Source organism: Danio rerio, chromosome 20, assembly GCF_052040795.2.
Source record: "Danio rerio strain M-AB ecotype USA chromosome 20, GRCz13ab, whole genome shotgun sequence".
Lineage (NCBI taxonomy): Eukaryota > Metazoa > Chordata > Actinopteri > Cypriniformes > Danionidae > Danio > Danio rerio.
Genome location: NC_141040.1, coordinates 25,193,999 through 25,216,429, shown reverse-complemented (window position 1 = coordinate 25,216,429; position 22,431 = coordinate 25,193,999). Strand labels below are relative to the sequence as shown.

At 37.2% G+C, this 22,431-nt stretch overlaps 2 long non-coding RNA genes across 3 annotated transcripts; one reads left to right on the top strand and one right to left on the bottom strand.

The window, feature by feature from the left end:
* Positions 1–4,027: 4,027 nt before the first annotated feature.
* LOC141379560 (uncharacterized) lies at positions 4,028–22,416 on the bottom strand. Of its 2 annotated transcripts, none has more exons than XR_015518325.1 (3): positions 22,347–22,416; positions 20,543–20,729; positions 4,028–5,329 (listed from the first exon to the last, which is right to left on the bottom strand). It is a non-coding gene; the product is annotated as an uncharacterized LOC141379560 (long non-coding RNA). The 2 variants fall into 2 exon arrangements; XR_015518326.1 differs by having other exon boundaries at positions 22,375–22,416.
* LOC147839145 (uncharacterized) lies at positions 16,480–17,314 on the top strand. Its single transcript, XR_015518309.1, has 3 exons — positions 16,480–16,607; positions 16,782–16,867; positions 17,190–17,314. It is a non-coding gene; the product is annotated as an uncharacterized LOC147839145 (long non-coding RNA).
* Positions 22,417–22,431: the final 15 nt, after the last annotated feature.

Sequence of the window (22,431 nt, the reverse complement as noted above, 5' to 3'; positions counted from 1 at the left end):
GGTTCAGTATGCTTTTTATGGCTGTTTCCAATGTCAAAAGTACCAAAAAGTGAACCGTACCACTTTTGGAATACCCTTTCTAAAGAGTACCTAGTACACCAAATGGTACCAAAAGGCGGAGCAAGACACGCACCTGAACCCTGTTGGTTTACAAAGAAACGCCACTAAGCGTGTGCACAAGCCAGTGTAATGAAAACATATAATGTATACATATAATAACAAGCCATGGTCAGCCTTGTGGTATCCTTAATGAACACACACAAAGCCAAGAAGAAGAGCTGAATCCACCATCTCCTGTTGTTTACGAGGCAGACTAAAAGCATGAGTGGGCTATATGTTGTGTGTAGTTTTTGAAGCCAAATATGGACTAAATCTATGCTATTTCTGTAACATATCGGAGACTGTTAAGGGGCTGTATGTGTTCGTATATGTTGCATGTATTTATTTATTTTATAATTGTAGATGTTGCAGATCGGTGTTCTGCAGTTCTAATCAACTCATGTTCATAGAAAGGTTAGTAATGAACATTTATACACAAGTACATACATAGTTTTTTGAGATGTGCTTCTCATGTGATATGTGAACAACCTGTAAAGCTTTACTTTGACATTTTCTTGAGCGAGAATGACGTCAACTAAAACTTTTTATCATACACCCGCCCATTGGTATCCTTTTAGCAGTTGAAATGCAAGCCCGATAAAGGTGACCCGTACCGACCTGCACCGTACTGTACTATACCACTCAGTGGAAACAGGCTATAAGACAGTAGCCTGACAGTAGGCTTCTGACCAATCTACCCAGACCTTAATATGTCAGCTTGTTACTGTAGATGTATTTACAATGATACAAGTATAGCCAACATACATAGCTTTGATCTATACTACACATTTCTTTGCTTTCACAAAGGCTCAGTAGGGCAACCAGTTTTTATTCAGGGATCAAATGTGCTGCTTCAACTGTGCAATAAATTCATAAAGAGCAAACCAAATTTCTGGCATGTCAGAAACCCAACCAATTTCATGCTGATCGCCTTACATTATCTTCATTCAACATATAGCACATTTACGCAGATTTTGTGACACAAATTAAAAAAAAATTAATGATGTCAAATACAGGAATCAAACAAAACAAAATCAAAAGCCAAACTAAACTACGCTATTTATTTTGTTCCAACTTTGTTTTTCAATTAACAATGAAAAACATAAAGATAAAATTCACCCATTAAGTTTTCTTTCTATTCATTTTCCAAATTAGCCTCTGTTGATCTTTCAGTAATACATATTTATGTACTGCATTCATAAAACTCCACCATAGGTTAGAGTGGACCAGAGTTCACAGTATGGAAAACTTTAGAAAACAACATTATTCAAGCTCCCCAAACAAATGTGTCTAAGAAACATTCAATTGAGTTTGAAATAAATGTGTGGGATTGAATTCTTTGTGAAGTTCTTGCAAAACATTGTTTATTGGAAGGAATTTTCTGGCCTTTGATGCTAAACCACGCATCGCTATTTTTACACCAACACTTGTTCTCCTTGAGCGATCAGATATTGTTTTCACCCGGTGCATAAACACACATAAACACTAGTTGGCTTGGAACAGCGGGCTGCTTATCAACAGGAACTTACAGTTCCTACTATGGAATTGTCATTGTTTGACTCCTACAATACACGTTAAGGGGCTTTCTGTAATCAGCTCTGGGGACTGAGGGGCTGGGAGCCGTTTCTGCGCTCAAACACTGAAGTAGTGAGTGTTCAAACCAAAGAAAGATTCTCGAACAATGGATTTGACAGGATATAACTTATAGCAGGAAGCTCTGAATGGTTACCCCTTCTAATGTAATCCTCAATCCATCACACTGACCAGTTATATTGTACCACCAAACAGACCATTTAACAGCCTTTTATGTAATTAATAACAGTCTTAAGTTCAATACTGCACGTCGACCCTATTTATGTTCGGCGAGACAAAAGAAGCCAAAGTTGAGCCTGTATTTGAGGCTGAGATGCAAAATACAAACGCCCTTAGTGACAGCACACAGCGTCTTCTTTCCTTTAATCATTAGCCTCATGGCGACAATCAGACAGCCTCGTCAGAACATTAATCTGGTTACTGAGGCCTTTTTGTGACAGCTTAAGCTCTGCTAAGTCTCATAACCCATGTATCACATTTCTCTATCAGGAGCGATGGTACGTCAACTGTGTAATTACTTCCACTCGCATGCGAACACAGAACTTCTCATTCCTCCCCTCAAGTATTTCTCCATGTATTTCCTTTGCCAGTCTTAGTGTAATTAGGTGAGTCAGAACAAGACGTCGATTTCACAGGCAAGGTGGGCTTGTCAGAATACAGGGGGGTTTTGACAGCGTTGTTTTATCACAGGACAGGATTATACACATACACAGTTTATATTGCTTGTTAAAAATATATACTATAATAAGAAATTAATATGTTGGACAAAAACCTTTATTCATCACACAACTTATCCCATTCTTTATCAAACTTATAAAAAATGTGATTTTATATGCACAGAAAGCATATTAAAATCTTAGTGTCTACTTAAATGTCTTAAATAAACATAACATTATGAAAATATAGGATTTTCGGCAGGCTTTATCAAGTCAAATTTAAGCTTTTTAAAGTAATTTTAAGACAATTATGAAGGAAATTTTAGACAGCTATGGGGCTAAACACCAAGCATTTTTGTAATGGCCAATGGAGTTGGAAAAATAAAATGTAGTTATTTCTTAATCACATATTTTAATGTTTTAAAAATATGAAAACTGTAGTTGTATACACTTTTTTTAATATATAAATTTATTTAAGTTTACATGACAAAAAGTGGGTGAAATAGTGATCCATTTTCATTGGGAACTATTAAAAAAATAAGTGATAATGCTATATTTCATAATATTAAGTTAACTTCTTGCTGACAATTAGGTAAAACGTACAGGAGTTGTGTAAAGGACAACAATAAAGTATAAAGATTAGACCAGGGGTAACCAAACTTTTGGAAACTGAGAGCTACTTCTTGGGTACCGATTAGTGTGAAGGGCTACCAGTTATTAAATAACACATTTTTCCTAATTTACTTTTAATTATATGTTATTATTAATAATTAATAATATTCATCTATGTGAAGACATTGATCATGTTAATGATTTCTCACAATAGTTGTCAACAATGATTTAACAAGTTAGATAAATATAGTGATATGCAACACTTCATTTGTCTGAAATTGTTTTTAAAGTTTTTTTTTAATATATAACTTAAAGTAATTTTCAAATTTACACCAATGCAAGTGTGATTTAAAAAGAATACCTGTAAAAATATTAGATGCAGCTTACTCAAATGTGGTGGTATGGTGAGCTATTTTTAGAACAGGCCCACGGGCAACTCATGTGAACCTGGCGGGCCACCTGGTGCCCACGTGCACCATGTTGGTGACCCCTGGATTAGACAGTTAATAGTTTTTAGGGTAGCACTGTGATCCTCTTCTACTTTGCCATCTTCTACTATTACAACCAAACGGTTGTAAATATGCTTGAAAATATATGTTGGTATATAATAAGTTTACAATGAATTATTCTAGTTGGTGTCTTCCAGAAACTATTGTCAAAGTATGAAATCACTGTTTTTGCCCAGTAAAAAAGGTCTAATTATTAAGGACACCCTCACACATAAGAATTAAAAACTAAATAAATACATACACTTTTATTCTATTCAATTTCTTATATACAAACAAAAACTAGTTTTTTACTTGGCAGTCATATTTGCAATGCTTCCGGGCAGCCATTTTGAGCATCCAAGCCTGAAATCTCAAATATGGCTTGGCACATATACAGTAAAAAAACAAATTTCAAATCAGTTACAAAATCTGACAATATACCATATGTATTTCAGGATTTTGCGCATGTTCAGTTCCAAGTGTGCATCACAGAAATGTTTCAATGAAAAGTGGAGCTTCTAACCACAGATGGAATGATGTCTTTTATGTTTGCTACTTTTCACCATAACCACAACCTCAAGACTCTTCTAAATCTCTAAATCCAAACATAAAACACTAACAAGTACTGTAGTCCAACCAGGGTTGTTCGATATTTATTGTCTGCAATCATTTTAGTCAAAAATATGTCTTAAGAGTCAAAAAGCATTCACAGCATGATCAAAGCTTTAGTTATGAAGATCAGCACAGGAATGAAATCACAATATATTTAGTGATACAAGTTTAACAGACATTTTAAATTCTGTATTGCCTGTTTTACCTGTATCTTCAATGAAAATACAGTAGCTCCAAACAAAGTCAGAGGGATGTTTGTACAACAAAGGGACAATTCTGTGGTGTTTTGTTCCTGAATGAATCTGTTTCAATTAATCTTATTGGATGTTTTAAAAAGTAATACAAAAAAGGATGATTTGAATCATTTGAATCAACTTTTTAATGAATAACTCTTTAAAGGTGCCCTATAATTAAAATTTGGGTATACCAAGGCATAGTAGCATAACAAGAGATCAGTATATGGAAATGGACATACTGTTAGCCTCAGAGAACAATGTTAACTTGTTATCATGTAAATTCCACGAGTGTAAAAGCCTAGTGGACAACAGGCAGATCAGAGTACAAAACAATCTGTGACAAGACTTCCGGTCCATGCCCTCCGCATTTGCATGTATGACTACTTTAGGTCATTCATCCGAACCTGACGTCATTAAGAGAACCCAGACGCATGTAGCATTCAGATCATTATTATGCATGGCTAAGGATTTTTGATAAGCAACAACATTTTCAGCACAAAATCACACTTAGAAAAACAATTTTTAATAGGTAAGGCTATAAAATATTAATGCTAAACAATTAATATTATTAAAAAACTTAAAAAGCCTGCTCAGCTTTTCTCATCCCCTTTAAAAATATATAATTTATTCATTCATTCATTTTCCTTCAGCTTAGTCTCTTATTTATCAGAGGTGGCTACAGAAGAATGAACCGCCAACTATTTCAGCATATGTGTTACACAGCGGATGCCCTTCCAGCTGCAACCCTGTACTGGGAAACATAAATCACTCAGTTAACCTGAATCAAACCAACTTGGCCTGAGTCAACCTGAGTTAATATTAGCCACAGTTTCATCAGAGTGTGTCTTTGACAGAGGTCACACTGAGAGAAGATGCTGCAGATCAGCTCCTCCCTTTACTCTGCAGTCAGACTGAAGACACCATCAGGAACTCTGTCTGATATTTGATACATCAGAAACATCCTCAGACTGTTGAAGTGCAGGCAGCAGGATGGCTGTTTGCTGTCATAAATAAACCTGGATGGAGTGGAGCCCTGAATGAAGACGAGAGAAATACAATTTGAGACAGTTTGAGAATATATGTCAACACTTGAGCTTAGAATGACAAGCTGTCTCAGCATTGTGAGTAAAGGCTGGCCATGGGAGGCAGTGCGGCACTGCAGCTGGAAATGTGCAGAAGGAGAGACACTGAGAGCTGTTGATGTGGAGAGACCCACACAATGCCCCTGAAATAGATTTATCTTTAGCACTGATCAATGGCCTCCAGAACAAGAGTTCAACCAGTTCAACATATAGAAGTAAGTACACATAACTTACTATACATGGAAAATTCTGTCAAACTGTGAGTCAAGAAAACATATACAGGCAAAATAAAATGAATACTCCTGACAATGCATTCAGGTCTTATGAGGTGAATACAATCAATCTGTGCAGGAAACAGAACATTATTTATTACCTTAAATGAACAGTCTGGAGACTGTACTGAGCGTTCATTATAGTCTGGAGGGTGTGCTTCTGCACATGCCGGGGGCCAATTGCCTTCATTTTATGTAGGGTTAGTATATTATCTTGCACATTTTTAGTTTTAGGATTAGCAGTTAATACTTTTTACTTTAATGCAATTTCTAATTACACATACACTCACTTTAGGTACAAGTGTCCCAAATTTGTAATCAGCCAATCACATGACAGCAACTCAATGCATTTAGGCATGTAGACATAGTCAAGGCGATCTCCTGCAGTTCAAACCGAGCATCAGAATGGGGAAGAAAGGTGGTTTAAGTGACTTTGAACGTGGCATAGTGGTAGGTGCCAGACGGGCTGGTCCAAGTATTTCAGAAACTGCTGATCTTCTTGGATTTTCATCCACAACCATCTCTAGGGTTTACAAAGAATGGTCAGAATAAGAGAAAATATCCAGCGGCAATTCTGTGGGCACAAATGCCTTGTTGAAGCCAGAGGTCAGAGGAGATTGGCCAGATTGGTTTGAGCTGATAGAAAGTCAATGGTAAATCAAATAACCACTCAGTACAACCGAGGTATGCAAAAAAGCATATATGAACGAAAAACGTTGAATATTTCGAGTACGTTGTTGAATTTATGCCACAAAGGATTAAGGCAGTTCTGAAGGCAAAAGGGGGTCCAACCCTGTACTTGTAAGGTGTACCTAATAAAGTGACCGGTGAGTGTATGTCTAGCATTTGCATGTAAATATATTTATAACAATGAATTTGCCCAATAATGACATTTATTCAGAAAATAAATTGACATAGACAATCTGTTTTCATAAACTACAACAAAAAAATACAGTAAATGCCATTTCAATAAATCTATCAATAAAATTGATCAATAAATAGTTAGATAATAAAATAATAGTTTATAAAATAAATCTAAAATATATAAAAAATATCAAATATAATTTGAAGCTCATACTTATGTGTTTGTTCACACCAGAGGCTTATTTACCTAAGCTAAAAATTATATATATATATATATATATATATATATATATATATATATATATATATATATATATATATATATATATATATATATGTATGTATGTATATATATATATATATATATATATCTGTGTTATTTTTTAATTCATTACGCAATACAATACAATAATTCAATACGCAATATTTTAGTGGCAGACATCTTACAAGAAGGTCAATTTCTCTACAGCTGTTAAAATCAATTTAATAAGGATAAGGAATAAATCCTGATTGATGTCCTGTCAAATTGAAATTAGCTCTATGAACATCTTGTGACAGCCTATGTGATCTATAAAGTGCAGAGTGTCTGCCTGTCTCATAATCTCTCTCTTTGTGATAAGTTAAGGGCTCGAGGTATCAAATCAGACACCTTGTCAAGAGAGCGCTATCAGCTCCAGTTTGAGCATGGCACCAAGTGCCATGTCGATGCCTCTTCCAGCTGTACAGGATGACAGGAAGATTTCTTATGACCTCAGTCACCGCAACAACCCCCAAAACAACAGGGAACCCTACGCTAGTGATGTCTGCTGGTTCGAGAAAAACAAAGCTACAGCTTAACGACTTTACAGTTCTTTTTTTCTTCAGCAGTAAGTCACCCTCCATTCCACACTACCTATTTTTGCATTTATCATTGGCAGTGCTAGTCAGTGCCTCATGCTAGTCTCTTTGAGGTAGTAATAAGACCTCTTCCAAAATTACTGACATCTCATTGACCCAGTTGGACGGAGTGACTGAGAGTTTGTGTTTGATGACATGGTAGGCTTACATTATTAATAACAAATAAATGTAAAAGGACCATCCAGAAGTTAGTTGTGACATGGTATGGGGAACATTTTCTTGGCACACTTTGCCCACCTTAAATTAAGTATTTAAATAAGACTAACGCCTGTTTCACACCGCAAGCGTCAGCGGCGCGTGAGCAGAGCGTGAGCAGCGCGTGTGTTTTCGGCGTCCATGTTAACAGATTAGAGCTTTCATACCGCACGCAGCAGCAACGCGTCAGAGCGAGGCGTGAGCGTCGCCGAAGCAGCAGTGCAGCGATAGTTTCGGCGCTGGGTCTATTTTTGACGCGCTGCTCACGCTCAATTAAAGTGACAGTGCATTGATAATGACCAAAACACATTGAATGACAGTAAAAAGTAGCAATTTTACCCAATAAATGCGTTAATAATGTCAAATGGTTTATATATGGTCATTCAAATTAACTTAAAACGATTTAAAACGGCAACAAACATTTATTTAGGCCCGAACTACAAAACCAAATGTAAAACAATTTTAGTATCAGTTTTGCTTAAGTTGCACACTAGTGTTGTAGGAGAGGGGAAATAGAATATTTACGGGATTTGTAGTCCATGGCGAAGTGTATTGTGGGTAGTGTAGTTCGACACGCATGCTGGATTATGTGAGCTCGCTGTGTTCTGTGCAGCTGAGCAGAGGAAGAAAGTTTTAATCGGCTTTGTTTTATGTTCACTCGAGTTATTCCTACCGGGAGCTGTTTGCACTGTGAATCTGACAACACGAAAATAAGTAAAATAATGGCATGCATTGGTAACTTTTGTCCGTCTCATCATCTGCACGAGCATGAATTAACGAGCTGTTATTCTGCCGCTGGACAGATGAAAAGTTTAAAAGGTGTATTTGTATATAGAGAGACATGGGTAACTAGATAGAATAGACAGAGATAGGTTGATCTCAGCAGCAGCTGCCGAAGAGCTGCGCGCTGCAGACGCAGCTGGTGTGAAAGGCAAACGCCTGCGTGCTGCTACTGCTCGACATACGCGCTGCTCACGCTCTGCTCACGCGCCGCTGACGCTTGCGGTGTGAAACAGGCGTAAGGCCAAATCCCAGTTCTATGTTTGTACCCCTTCCCCTTGGCCCTTACAACCGAGTGTGAAGGGAAAGGGCTTCAAAATGTACCCCTAAGAATTGAGACACCGCTACAGCACCTGCATACATCATCATATGTCATTGCGATCTCTTACTTCATATGAGATCAGTTTTAATAGGTCTTCTGCAGTATTTGTGATTTATCAGTTCAACAGATGATTCATCAGGAAAATCTACCTTCCCTCCTGCCACTTTTCAATGATCAACTAGAAGTCAAGTTATTATTTGTTGCTCTTTCAAGTGGGATCAACGACAAGACTTTTGTCAGGTAGTGTATAACAATGCTTGTACAATATTGCATCTCACAGCTTATCATTATCAATCAGAATCATTTCCTTTCTGGGATAATGAGCATGACTTTTATTTATGTGACTGTTGTGCTCCATTTGCAAATAAGCCACTGCTGAATGGCACGACTGGCCAATCATAATCACAGATTCTGGTGCGCTGTGCAATAATCAGATCTAATAAATAGAACATAGCACTCAGAGAGACAAAGATGACGTGCAGCATCCTGGTGTCAGATGCTAGCCCATATTTTTACCAGCAGACAAGACTCCCAGGGGAATTTTGGGTACCATGAACTCCACATGTTGTGCGAAAGATCAAAGAGCAGCATCCGAGCCAGCAGGGCAGTGTGCCAGCATACATGGTGACCTGCCAACCCCAGTTGTTCCTGCCATGCCCACGTCTATCGTGTTCAAACCTGACCTTTTGCATAACAAGCTGCAGCTTCGTGGGGAGGTCCCTTCTCTCCCTTGTGCCAAAAAAATCGACATCACATTATTACCCCAGCATGTCCTTTTAACATATGACGAATTAGTGCCCGTTTCCTGTTCAGGCTTGTGAAAAAAAAATAGGTAAAAGTAATACTTGCTAGATCTGTACTCCTTTTCAGACACAACTCCAATGAAGGCCACCACTCCCTAAGCTTTTGTAGAGGCAGCTGCTGGAAAACACAACATCTGTAGTCCAGAGCAGCAGCAGGACCCAACCCTGCTGCGGCATTTGACCAACTCCTTGGGCTTTAGTTCACAGATAATGCCAGAGTTCTGCCCTCTCTAATGGACACGAGACAATAAGGTGTGCACAGGATTATGATTATAGTAGTTATTACACTGAGACACGATATCCCAGTGCTCAGTGGTCAACGTTTTATTCAATGCCCCCGGTGGTTTTCATACCTTTCAAGTACAGTAGGTGAAATCATTCTTTTGAAAATTGCGTTCCACAAAAGTTGAGGGTTCTCAAGACAAGCCTGAACTGCCATTGGAATGTGATATTACAAAATGATTCTATCAGATTTGTTCTTCAAAATACATCTGGCAGGAAAATATGACAAGATCCACAGGGAGATAAAGAGAAAAAAATATAGGCCTTTATAAGGGTGTTTCTTCAACTATAAGCACTTTTGGTCCAGTGGAGAAAAAGGCTCACTTTTCACTCTGGCTTGTTCGGCTGTTATTGTTTGCTGTTTGAAATGATTTATTGTGTTTGATAACAACCCTAAGAAATTATGGTGCTGGGAAAACATTCCTTAATTTTGGTAAGGTTAATTTAATTTAACATTAATTTAATTAAAATGTTAAATGTTTATTTTACATGTTAGTTGCTTTATCTTTTAAGAACTGTGTCAAAATACTTTAGAACTACACTACCTGACAAAAGTTTTCCAATGAATCATGTTGAACTGTATCCCACTCATCACAAATATTGCAGAAGACCTGATGGAATCCACATGGACCCAAGATTCTCACAGAAATCAGTCAAGTTTGGTGAGGAAAAAACCATAGTTTGGGGTTACATTCAGTATGGTGGCATGCGAAAGGTCTGCAGAGTGGATAACAACATCAACAGCCTCAGGTATCAAGATATTTGTGCTGCCCATTACATTACAAACCACAGGAAAGGAGAAGTTCTCCAGCAGGATAGCGCTCCTTGTCATACTTCAGCCTCCACATCAAAGTTCCTGAAAGCAAAGAAGGTCAATGTGCTGCAGGATTGGCCAGCCCAGTTACCAGACATGAACATGATTGAGCATGCCTGGGGAACTGAAGGAGGAGGCATTAAAAATGAATCCAAAGAATCTTGATGAACTCTGGAAGTCCTGCAAGAATGCTTTCTTTGCCATTGTGTCGTGTAGTCATATCTCCACGAACAGACATTGGTACACTGAAAAAAAATGATTCAAAGATGATTCCTTGGATTTAATTTTTTTTTTTAAGTTAAGTGGTTGTAAACTATTTATTTGGGCTGAATTTAGACAAACTAATTAAGTTGAACATTACTTAATTTAATGGGTTTGTTTAAATTCAACACATATAAATTGTTTGCAACAATCTTGCAGACATTATTTTTTTCAGTGTAGTATTTTGAAACTATGAAGTGACAAAGAAATAATGAGTGTTTGTGCTGAAGAGAAAACACTCTGAATTACATTAAAATTATATTATTGTTTCCACCCAGATTTATTTGTAAAATTACCATTAACTTAAACTTTTATATATAGTTGACCTTAATTTCTTAATATAATCAGTAAATTAACAACTTTATCACTGATGTTTCCTCAGTGAAAATACTAACAAGACCAGCACAAACTGAAGGAAAATGAAACCAGGAACGGGAACTTGAACAATGAATAAGTCACATCAGGGTCAGGAAGTCTCTTTCAAGTCTGTTTGATGTCCATGGGCTGCAAGAGCCTGTGGATATTTGAGAGGTGAATCCGTATGAATGTGTATATTTTGGAAGGCCCTCTCTTTGATGTCAGTGGGAAAATTTCGCTTTCTAGGTCACCAAGACAGTGATCAACAGTTATTCCATCCAAGCTGAGAAAAGCATTATTTGAATGTCAGCTGACTTTGAAAATAGGAAGATCTGGCTTCAAGTCGGAGGAAGCAAGACCGTCCCAAAGTAAACAGATCAACTCAGCGTGTTCTCAAGAATAGGGCATTCCGCCTGTACTCTTCTTCCTTTCTGAATTCACCTTCTCCAGCAATGATAACATTTCAGCTGTTCCTTGGCAGTGTGATAAATTTCCCAGTAGCATATAAGACTGTGGGACATGAGCAAACTGTGCCAGTGATGATTCTCATCAAGTGAATGCAGCAGAAAACACGATTCAAGGCACACCCTCAATCTTGAGCTGCGCTAGATGAATCTGAACATAGACACATGATGACAGTTCCTGCCATGGGAGTAATTCTTGATCTTGTATGGAGGGGGTGATGCTTGCATGGGGGCTCATGACCTTTATCGTGCTGCCAAAGCCTTACCCATGAGACCTTGCCGCATAATCCATGCCTCATTGCTGGAATAAAGGCCCCTGGGTGGAGTTCATCTGCTCCATCCCATATCTAGATGGAGGTCATTTGAAATAAACACATCAATGAATGATTTCATCTACAGTATGTGTTGTCAGTTATTTGATTTATTCACGAACACTTAAATTTATTTACTGCAACATTGAAATTGCGTTCATTTGTGATTCATAACATGTAAGTCAACTGGCACTTTGGGAGTAAAAACTGAAGTCCTGATGATACACTGAGGTCTTATGATGTGATACACAATCGCTCTAAGCAAGAAACTGAACATTCTTCATAACATATTTACCTTTAACCCACAGCCTCAGCAAACATTGCTGAGTTTTGCCATTGTATGTGTATGCAGCTCTCAAACTGCCAGTAGCTGCTTTCTGGCATTTAATAAATCAAGGTTTTAGCTCAAATATTCTCTAACGTTCTACTGACAAAAAAAGGTCACCTATTCTTTATTAGAAAAAGAATATCAACAGAGTCACTGTTAGAACTTTTAGAAATCTATTCAATGAACAGAAGAAACATTTGCTTTGTCTGAAAATTTCAACATACAGAAAAGCAACAAGCTCTGAATCAAGTCTGAATCAAATTGAGTCATATCCTGTCTACTGAGAGACCTTCTTTTGGTCGATTTCTGAAGTATGCATACTGTAGTATGTATCCATCTCATTCAATTTTCGATCCTAAGAGATCTGAGAAGTTGTGTCTGGTGGTCAGTTTTTGTGAAGATGACCAATTTATTCAATTTTCATATTTCTATTGAGAAATTTGTATTTTATTCAAGAAAATAAAGACTTTGTTATCAAGCATTTTGTAGTCTGTGTGGATTCACTATGGTAAGGTACCTTCACGCAAAAGTCATTACCTATGTTTCCATCCAAATATACCAATTACATAACTGCCAACACTCCCGTTTTTCCCGTTTCAGACCCATCTCCCACCCATCTCCCGTATTGTTCTGTCTCCCGGAAAACTCCCGGAATTCCATCAGCTCAATTTCACCAACCCAACACGGAACCATCTTCATACGCGCTCCACGCTGTTCAGTTTGCGCGCACCACAACCCCCCAACCCCCACTTCGTGCAACACTTCCTGATTAATTGGCACCAAATATCAGCAGTAAAATGGAATTAATTGAGGTAGAAGAAGCTGCATAAATCTTTTCCTTATTTATTATATTACTTGCTACTCAGAAGGCAATGTCGACAAGCAGTAAACGCATGGTGATGTTTGAAGGCATGAGACGTGAAACACAAATGCTCTTGACAGTTCTGGAGGTAATTAATAGTATAATAACACTAATACTGAAATGATAAAGGTGTTTTAGAATGACCAAAGCAACATTTCAGATGTTTTAAAATGTGTTCAGCCTGCTGGTTTGTCCATCCACACACATTTTTTATCATCACAAGGTCTCTTATAACAAAATCACATGACTTTTTTTTAATATGCATACTGATATTTGTTCGGTGAAAGTGTTTCCATCGTAGTTTATGCACATTTTTTCCCACTGAATAAAAAGTTGATCCTACTCTGTTATGCGCATACGTTTTTGATGCGCATTTTTAAAATCTATGCGAACCTTGCCATTTCCATCAACTGTTTTTTTATGCGCATCTGCAAATGCATATAAAAATAGGTGGATGGAAACATAGCTATTGACTTATAGCACAGCAAGGCAATAAGTGAGTTGGCTACACTTTTGGCCATTTACAGCCAATCAGAAACCACCTTCAAAGTGAAAGATGACAAATTAGAGTCTACTTAAAATAAACAACTTAATTGTGCATTGGTGTGGATGCTAATACTGTCTCTGTAGTAATCATTCTTGTTGTAAATGGGCTTGTACACCAATTTGGCCGATAGCCACTGCTAACTCAAGGGCCAGCTCTGCCACAGGTCTCAAACGCTGTGAGGAAAAGGGCTAAATATAGCTTGTGATACAATTAAGTCAAAGGTTATCCTTTTAATGAATGAATATTTTACTTATGTTCTACTGTTTGTGCAAGGATATAAGTAAAAGCTCATTCAATGGTGGGAATGATGGTGTGTCACATTTACGGTTAAAACATACACACGTGACACATGTGAGCATTCCTGCTCTCCCGGGATCTGGTGTAAATCTCTGCCTTGACATCCCAGTCAAACTCATCTAAAGGCCAAATCAGAAGCCAAAGAGTGAGTGACAATCTTAGATTGAATCATAATTACCTGGGCAGAAGCAGTTCATAATAAAATAAAGCTGTATATAGAGCAGAGTGACAGACTGCTTTTTAATTAGCAAGTAATATGTATGTATATAGCATGTTTATTATGTGTGGTCATACACCCCAAGCACTTCACAATTACTGATTGAGGGGGGTCTCCCCACTCCCAGTGTTGCCAGATTGGATGATTTCCTGCCAAATTGGGCGGTTTTATATTTTTTGTGCAGATAAAAAATGGCATTGGCGGGTTGACAACATTTGGGCAGTTTTGAAAGGTAAATTTTATATGCAACATGTTTAACGAAACATAACTGTGTGCTCCTACTACATTCACTTAATAGTGACCAGTGCATACCGTAAACCGTGTGAGCCCACATGTAAGAAAAGCTGAAGGAAAGTTGTATCAAAATCTGACTCCCCGGACAAATCTGACTCCCCTTCACGTGCACGTGCATCATACAGCGCCTGCAGGTAAACTCACAGCAGCTTATCATGACACTTTTATCGATGATTTTTTTCCACAATTGACAGCAAGAACAAACATAGAAGCACTGTCTGATTGACGAGCTGCAATAAATTGTGTTAAAAAGAATTTAAAATGCCAAATGGGACGAATCTACACCCCATTTCAAAAGTGAAACAATCTAATAGGTACACAGCAAATTCATCAGAGTTAAATTCTCGGTGTTGAAGCATTTCAGAGTAAAGTGTTGACGTTAAAGAGTTAGATTTTGATAAATGAATATAATAAGAGTTAGAATTGATTTTATTCAGTGCGAAATCAAGGAGTTATCTTTTTTACACTTGGTGGTGTTATTTCCAACATCCGGGAATTCATGCAGCCCCAGTCACTGAAGAATTTTCCAGACGCCATTTTCCATCTGAAGTTTAGAACAGCAACTGGTGAGTCAAACTACCTAAATGTTGGTATTTTACTGACTTTCTTTAAGCATTAGTTTCTTTAAGGAAATACAGTTGTAAACATATTGTTAAGTTAATAACTTTAGAATGTAGTGACAATTTTAAACTTCTGCGGTTCATTCATGGTCGTTTGTGTATCTAGCTTAACTGCATTACTATCGACTTCTTTTCAAGAATGTTTTTATGTATGCTAACGGATACATAGTGCATAAAAACATCAAATGTACATGTTCAACACATTTCTGTCACGCTTAATGCCATTTTGTGCGTTGTTACCCATCTGTAAAATAAAATCGACACTTCTCCTTTAATTCTAAGCAAACTAGCGAGGGAATTCCCGGAGCAGCCTAGCCTACTCTGCCCGGATGCTAACGGCAACACAGGACGGTTTCCATAAGCTCTGGAGAGTTTCTAAAACATATCTGGTGAGTAAATGAACATATGCTTACTTGTAAAAGGCTTCCTGACTAAAATTTATGATTGTTTGTTATCCGTGTATGTTAATTTGGTTATTTTAAACACCGCAGCCCTTTTAAACTGGTTCATTCGTGGCCTTCCATAAACCGTTAGTCCATAGACTCGCGTGATAACGTAAGCTTGAATCATATTAAGTGTTGACAACCATTAAAGTCGGAATGTTAACATTAATGTCTTTAAATGACCGCGTTTGCACTTTCTCAGACATTTGACGTTACAGAAGTCTCCCGGAGTTGCGGGACTAACGTTAACGTTATCCCGCAAATGCACCGAGACTCCCAGATGCCCAAGTTGATGCCCGCAAATGAATGATAATCTCCCGGAAATCGCGCGTCTCCCGCCCGGTCATTAAACACTTTGCACACCCCTTTCCACCGCATCCCTCCCAGCTCTTCAGGTACGTCGCGCGCAAATCACCCCACCGCTCTTCAGGTACCCATCTCTACCGCTACCTCCCGCAAATCAACTCTGTATCCCCCGAAAATGACTTTTCCCAACTCGGGATGTCTGACGTTAGTAAGTTAGGCTATTTCTGTAGTCAGGAACATCTTAGTCAAGCTTTTTCACCCGCATGATATTGTGCTTAAAACTATAGGCTAAACTTAGCATGTACTGTACACAACATTTCCGTTTTATTAAAGACAATTTAGTACGTTGTAAACAGCCACCTGTCTGTAAAATTAATCAACTGATTCATATTTGAGCAGCCTAATGATGATACAGGTTTGATTTGTAGATTTATTATCAATTATCAACATCTGAATCAAAAGATATCTGAAAAAGTGTGAGGCATACTTTGTGATGTTCATCTCTCCTTTTTATCTGAAGGTTATGCATATGTGTTAGATACTAATTTTTTGTTGTTTTTTAACAGCCACAGTTCTCTATACAATAACACAAGACCCTGTGTCGGTGGCTGATTAGAGACGGATGGTGTATTTCCAGAGTTGGTGAAATGACCAAGCACACCTTCTTGGTCATATGTGGTGATAATAATGAAGGTATGTTTGATAAAGTTCTGTATGTGTTTCACAATAAGCTGAGAGGGTATTAGAGCATTAGAGAATAACAAATGACATGAAGGTGATAATTTTGTATTGTGGGTGAACTGTTCCTTAAATAATGTTTTCTCTTTGCTTTGCACTTTTCCTCTTCTGCTTATCCTAATAGTTAAGATTATATTTGGACCTGAAACATCTGCTAGACTCCAGGAAAGGTGGCGTCAATACTGGACCTGAAAGGGCTTAACAAGTTGAATCTGGTAAAGAAACACGCTCGCACGCACGCACACACACACACACACACACACACACACACACGCACACGCTTACAGAAAACTGTAAGTTTATGAATATATTTTACACTGTGGCCAATATTTTGGGGAAGTCAGCATCACTAAATGATATAAAAGATTTTAAGCTCCTCTAAATTTTGCTCCAAGTGTTGTGTTTAATTGAGGATTCTGGACAGACAGCTGCCTGTTTTTCCAGTTCTAGTCATAGTGGTTAACCTAATTGTTTTTGGAGATCCAACAGTGATGTATGTGTTTTTTCTACTTTTCCATATCCTGTCACCTCAACCAGCTGGGAGAGTCAAGTTGTGGATCATCATGAAGATTTTCAAAAGGCGAGTTTAGATTTCTTGAATGTTTTATTTACTTTAAATGTTCTTTTAAATATATCATAGAATTTGATTGCAATTTGTTTTCAAACATTTTTCTTAGTCATGCTGAAGTCTTGAAGAGTTCTTAGATGAGCATCACCCTATTTCCGTGCATCAGGAACCAGCAGTCGAGGGATCAGCAGCTACTACATCGTCATGGATAAAAAGGTCACCCTGTGGCTGGGAAGCACTTCATTCACAGGACATGTTTGATGAGATTTCCTAGCTCCAGTTTGTTTTCACACAAGTTTACAGCATTTGTACCTTCATTTAAACTGCTGTGTTTGATATGGAGGACCAAGGAAAAACACCAGAAGTGAAAGATTTGCACGCCAAGTTGTTTAAAATGTAATTTCAGAAGAAAACTATGCGCTCAGAAGAAAACTATGAGTGACGATACTGTATATTGAACTTTCAAATTGCTCTGATGAAACATAAAGTTTGGACCAAAGGACTAAAACAGCCATTTTGAGCACTGGTCATACATATTTTGTTGATACTGTCTGTACTAATAAAACATTTAAAGCATATTTGACATTGTTGCATTTTAAAAACTGAATGAATTGTTGAAGTGGTGAATGTTTTCAAATAAAATGTTTTTTCTTTTGTAATTTACAGTCTATTTGAGTTTTTTACCATATTTACACTCAAGAGAGTTGAATAAAATAATATATTACACCAGGCGGTGTTAAATATAGTTACATTTTTTAACTCTGCCCAGAGTTAAAATTAACCCTTACTTCGGTGTCAATATGCCAACCCTTTTGAAAGTGTTGATTTAACTCTGTTTTGAGTGGACCCCATGAGACACTTTCAAAGTGTTGAAATTAACACCCATAGAGTTGTTTTGGGTCCCCATATTTTGCTGTGTAGTGTAAGCTACACAATATTAAGTGCAGTGTGTGGGTGAGAGGGGGCAGTGTTTCGATGTGATCTGGTTATGTTGTGGTTCTGTGACTGCTGGTGTTAGTTGCTGTATTGTTCAAAATTATGACAGTAACTACAAAGGTTATTTTCAATTTAAATAAATTAAAATTAAATACAATTATAATTTAATATTTTGAGCGGATTTGTGGCTGGAAAATGTCAGCTATATATCCTCTGCCTGGTGCCACTTCGCACTCAATTAAGCACAATGGGGGACAGATCTGTAAGCTCTATGGCTATGGAACTCGTTTACCCTGGACCTAAGGAGCAGTGATAGTCTTCACACATTTAACCAGCAAATTTAAGAACTTTTATCATTTAATGTGGCCATAGGTACCAAAATAAAATGGAATTCGCCCAATTATTCAGCAATTATTATTGACATTGACATTGACAAAAAAGTAGGAAATATGCTGGACTTCTCCAATGTTTTTGTCTGTTATTAATCTGCCCCTTTTCATCAACTTTAAGTTCTCATACAGCCTACCTGTCTCCATCCAATAAATGGCCTGATTCTTTTATGGAAAACACATTGTTACAACATACATATAGGGGTTAATTGGCCGTAGTCTATGTGTGTGAATGCAAGAGTTGATGGGTGTTTTCCAGTGTTGAGTTGCAGCTGGAAATGAAAATGAATGAATGAACATATAGGGGTCTACAATATTTACTGTCAGCAAAAATATTGTAATTGGTGTTTGAATGATATACAAGTTGACATTTTAAAGTAGCTCACTCATGCTGCAAAAAACTATTCAAAATCAAAAACTGTATACTTAATGAGGGAATTAAATAAAATCCAACAAAGCTCTGCATATTAAAATCATTTAAATTAACCCCTGAAAATGTATTTTAAAACATAAACAGGAAAAAAAAAATCATATTTACTTGATCTTAAATGAAACTTTTGCTTTGAAAGCACACATGTTCCTAAATACACAATCCAACACAGTAGGCTGGCAGATAAAATGTGGATCTACTTGAAGGCAACCAAAGAACAAAAGTAAAGTTTAAATCAAATCTGCCTGTGTAAATTATTAGACTGGATACTAATAACTGAACCGTTTTAAATCCAGACAAGGATAATCCTCCATCTCCACTGGGCGCCAAAAAGTTGGCAGTCGCAAAAGTAAATAGTCTATGTTGGTGTTCCTCAAGTGTTACCAATTACAACTCCAAACGGGAGATATGAAATGCCAAGAGGAATTATTATTGAAGGAATGGATATCAATTGGCTCATACTGTTGCTTAATTCTGTAAAGCCACATTTGTTTGAGCTTCAGATCAACTCCGTCATCTCTTTAAAAGCTCAACAGACCACAAGTTAACCCAGGCTGCGTCCGAAACTGCATACTTCCATACTATACAGTACGCTAAAATCAGTATGCGAGCCGAGTGGTATGTCCGAATACATTCATTCATTTATTTTCTTGTCGGCTTAGTCCCTTTATTAATCCGGGGTCGCCACAGCGGAATGAACCGACTGTCCGAATACATAGAATTCAAAAATCAGTATGCGAAAGTACCTGGATGACTTACTACTTCCGGCAGATCCCATGCACTCTGCGATATTCCATGATGCTCCGTGAGAAAATTTATGAATGGGAATGAAGCAACGCAACTGACGCAGGTAGGTCACGTGACCATGACAAATGGTGGATGTAGTACGTCCGAATTCCGTTCATACTTTTCAGGTTCTTAATTTCTAGAACGTACTTTTCTAACAGCCGAGTAGTTTGATGAAATTCAAATGCAGTACCTATCAAGTAGTAGGCGGTTTCGGAAACCCCAGAATTTCTTAATTTGGTATATTTGGAAAAATCTTGTAGCAACCCGTCCCCAAAGGGAAATGCACTTAAATCAGTTACACAAGCCATTTTTATTCTTTCATTTTCTTTTGGCCTTAGTCCCTTTATTAATCTGGGGTCGCCACAGCGGAATGAACCGCCAACTTATGCAGTATATGTTATACACAGTGGATGCCCTTCCAGCTGCAATCCATCACAGTGAAACACCCTTACACTCCTATTCACACACATACACAATAGACAATTTAGCTTACCCAAATCACCTACCACATGTCTTTGGACATTTGGGGTAAACCAGGGCACTCGTAGGAAACCAACATGAACATGGGGAGAACATGCAAACTCCACACAGAAATGCTAACTGACCCAGCCGAGGCTCGAACCAATGACCTTCTTGCTGTGACGCGATTGTGCTACCCAGTGTGCTACCGTGACGCCCCAAAAGCTATTTTTGATTGTCTTTAAATGTGTAGATTTTAGATTAAGAGAAGTTTCTCTTAAAGAACTATCTGACTGAGTTCTGGATGAGACTGGCGTACCTTTCATTTCGGGTCATCATGACAGGCACAAAATGTTGTATAAATGAGTGCGGGTCAGACGTCCTTGACTGCCGAGAAACACTCCAGGAATCTGGGATCAGCTTTCAGCCACATGCAGTCGTCTTGCACAGGGAGACATGGATGGAGTGACTTTATAGACTCCATCACACATGTAGGTCACTCATGCCTGAGAAAACACGTTAGTTTAAATAAGAGATAATATTTATTCTTTTTCAAGCATTTCTCAAGTGATGTTTAATCACTTGAGAAATTTCTTAAGTGATGTTTTAAGGAAATTTCACAGTATTTCCTGTAATGTTTTTTTTCTACTGGTAAAAGTCTTATTTGTTTTATTCCAGCTAGAATAAAAGCAGTTTTTAATTATAAAAAAACAAAAAACATTTTAAGGTGAATATCATAAGACCCCTTAAGCAATATATAATTTTTATCCATGGAACAAACCATTGTTATACATTCATTCATTCATTCATTTTCTTTTCGGCTTAGTCCCTTTATTAATCTGGGGTTGCCACAGCTGAATGAACCAACAACTTATCCAGCATTTATTTTACGCAGTGGATGCCCTTCCAGCCGCAACCCATCACTGGGAAACATCGATACACACTCATTCATGTACTACGATAAATTTTAGAATACTCAATTCACCTGTACCACGTCTTTGGCATGTGTGGAAACCAGAGCACCCGGAGGAAACCCACGCGCACATGTGGGTGAACATGTAAACTCCAGAAATGCCAACTGACCCAGCTGAGGCTCGAACCAGCGACCTTCTTGCTGTGAGGCGAGCATGCTACCATTGTTATACCACCATTGTTATACAATGACTTGCCCAATGACACTTACTTGCCTAATTAATATAATTAACCTAGATAAGCTTTTAAATTGCACTTTAGCTAAAAACTGGTAAAAAATATCTAGTAAAATAGTTTGTACGGTTATCATGGCAAAGATAAAATAAATCAGTTATTAGAAATTAATGTTTAAAAATGTCTTACTTCATAGTATAGTTGTATACATATACATACATAGAACTATATATATATATATATATATATATATATATATATATATATATATATATATATATATATATATATATATATAGTATATATATACATTTGTTCATTTAATTAATAACTAAGTAATACATGTATCATTTAATAATGTATTCTCCCCAGACCTGCATTAGAGTTCATTGACTAACATCTCATTTCATGATGGAGAGGATACATTGTCATTATATGCCCATAAAATTAAAGAAAACATATTGTTGAGAATTTTTGTGTAATCAGTATATAGGCAATGCCAGTTACAGATGTGACATTTGCAATAAAACTAACACATACATTGACATAGAATCAAATAGAAGAATTTGCCATTTGTTAAAAAAAAAAAAAAAAAAAAACTAAAATAGCCCACTGAGACATTTCTCAAATGATAATCTCTTACAGTAAAGTTTGTAGCAAAGTACTGTAGCAGTGGAAGAATATTGTGGCTGCTATGATACTTATTTTTTTCTAAATAGATCAGAGTTTTAGAATATATTCTGCAAATAGATCAGAGTTTTAGAATATATTCTGCTCAATGTAAGTTAACTAACATGTTAATTAGCAGTAAAACATTTTAATTTAACAACCTTTGTAAAAAATATTGGAAGGCTAACCGCTAACAGCTAAACCAAACAAACGCGCTTCTTTTGATTCTTTTAATCAGGTTTTGAAATCATACAGATTTCTCCACATTTAAAATCAATGAAATGTTAAACAAAGTAACTTTAAATTACCACATTCGGGCCCACTTTTAACTCTTACGTTCGCGGTTTGTTGCTTTCCCTCCAAAAGATGTCACTTCCTGAAGTATGATGTCAT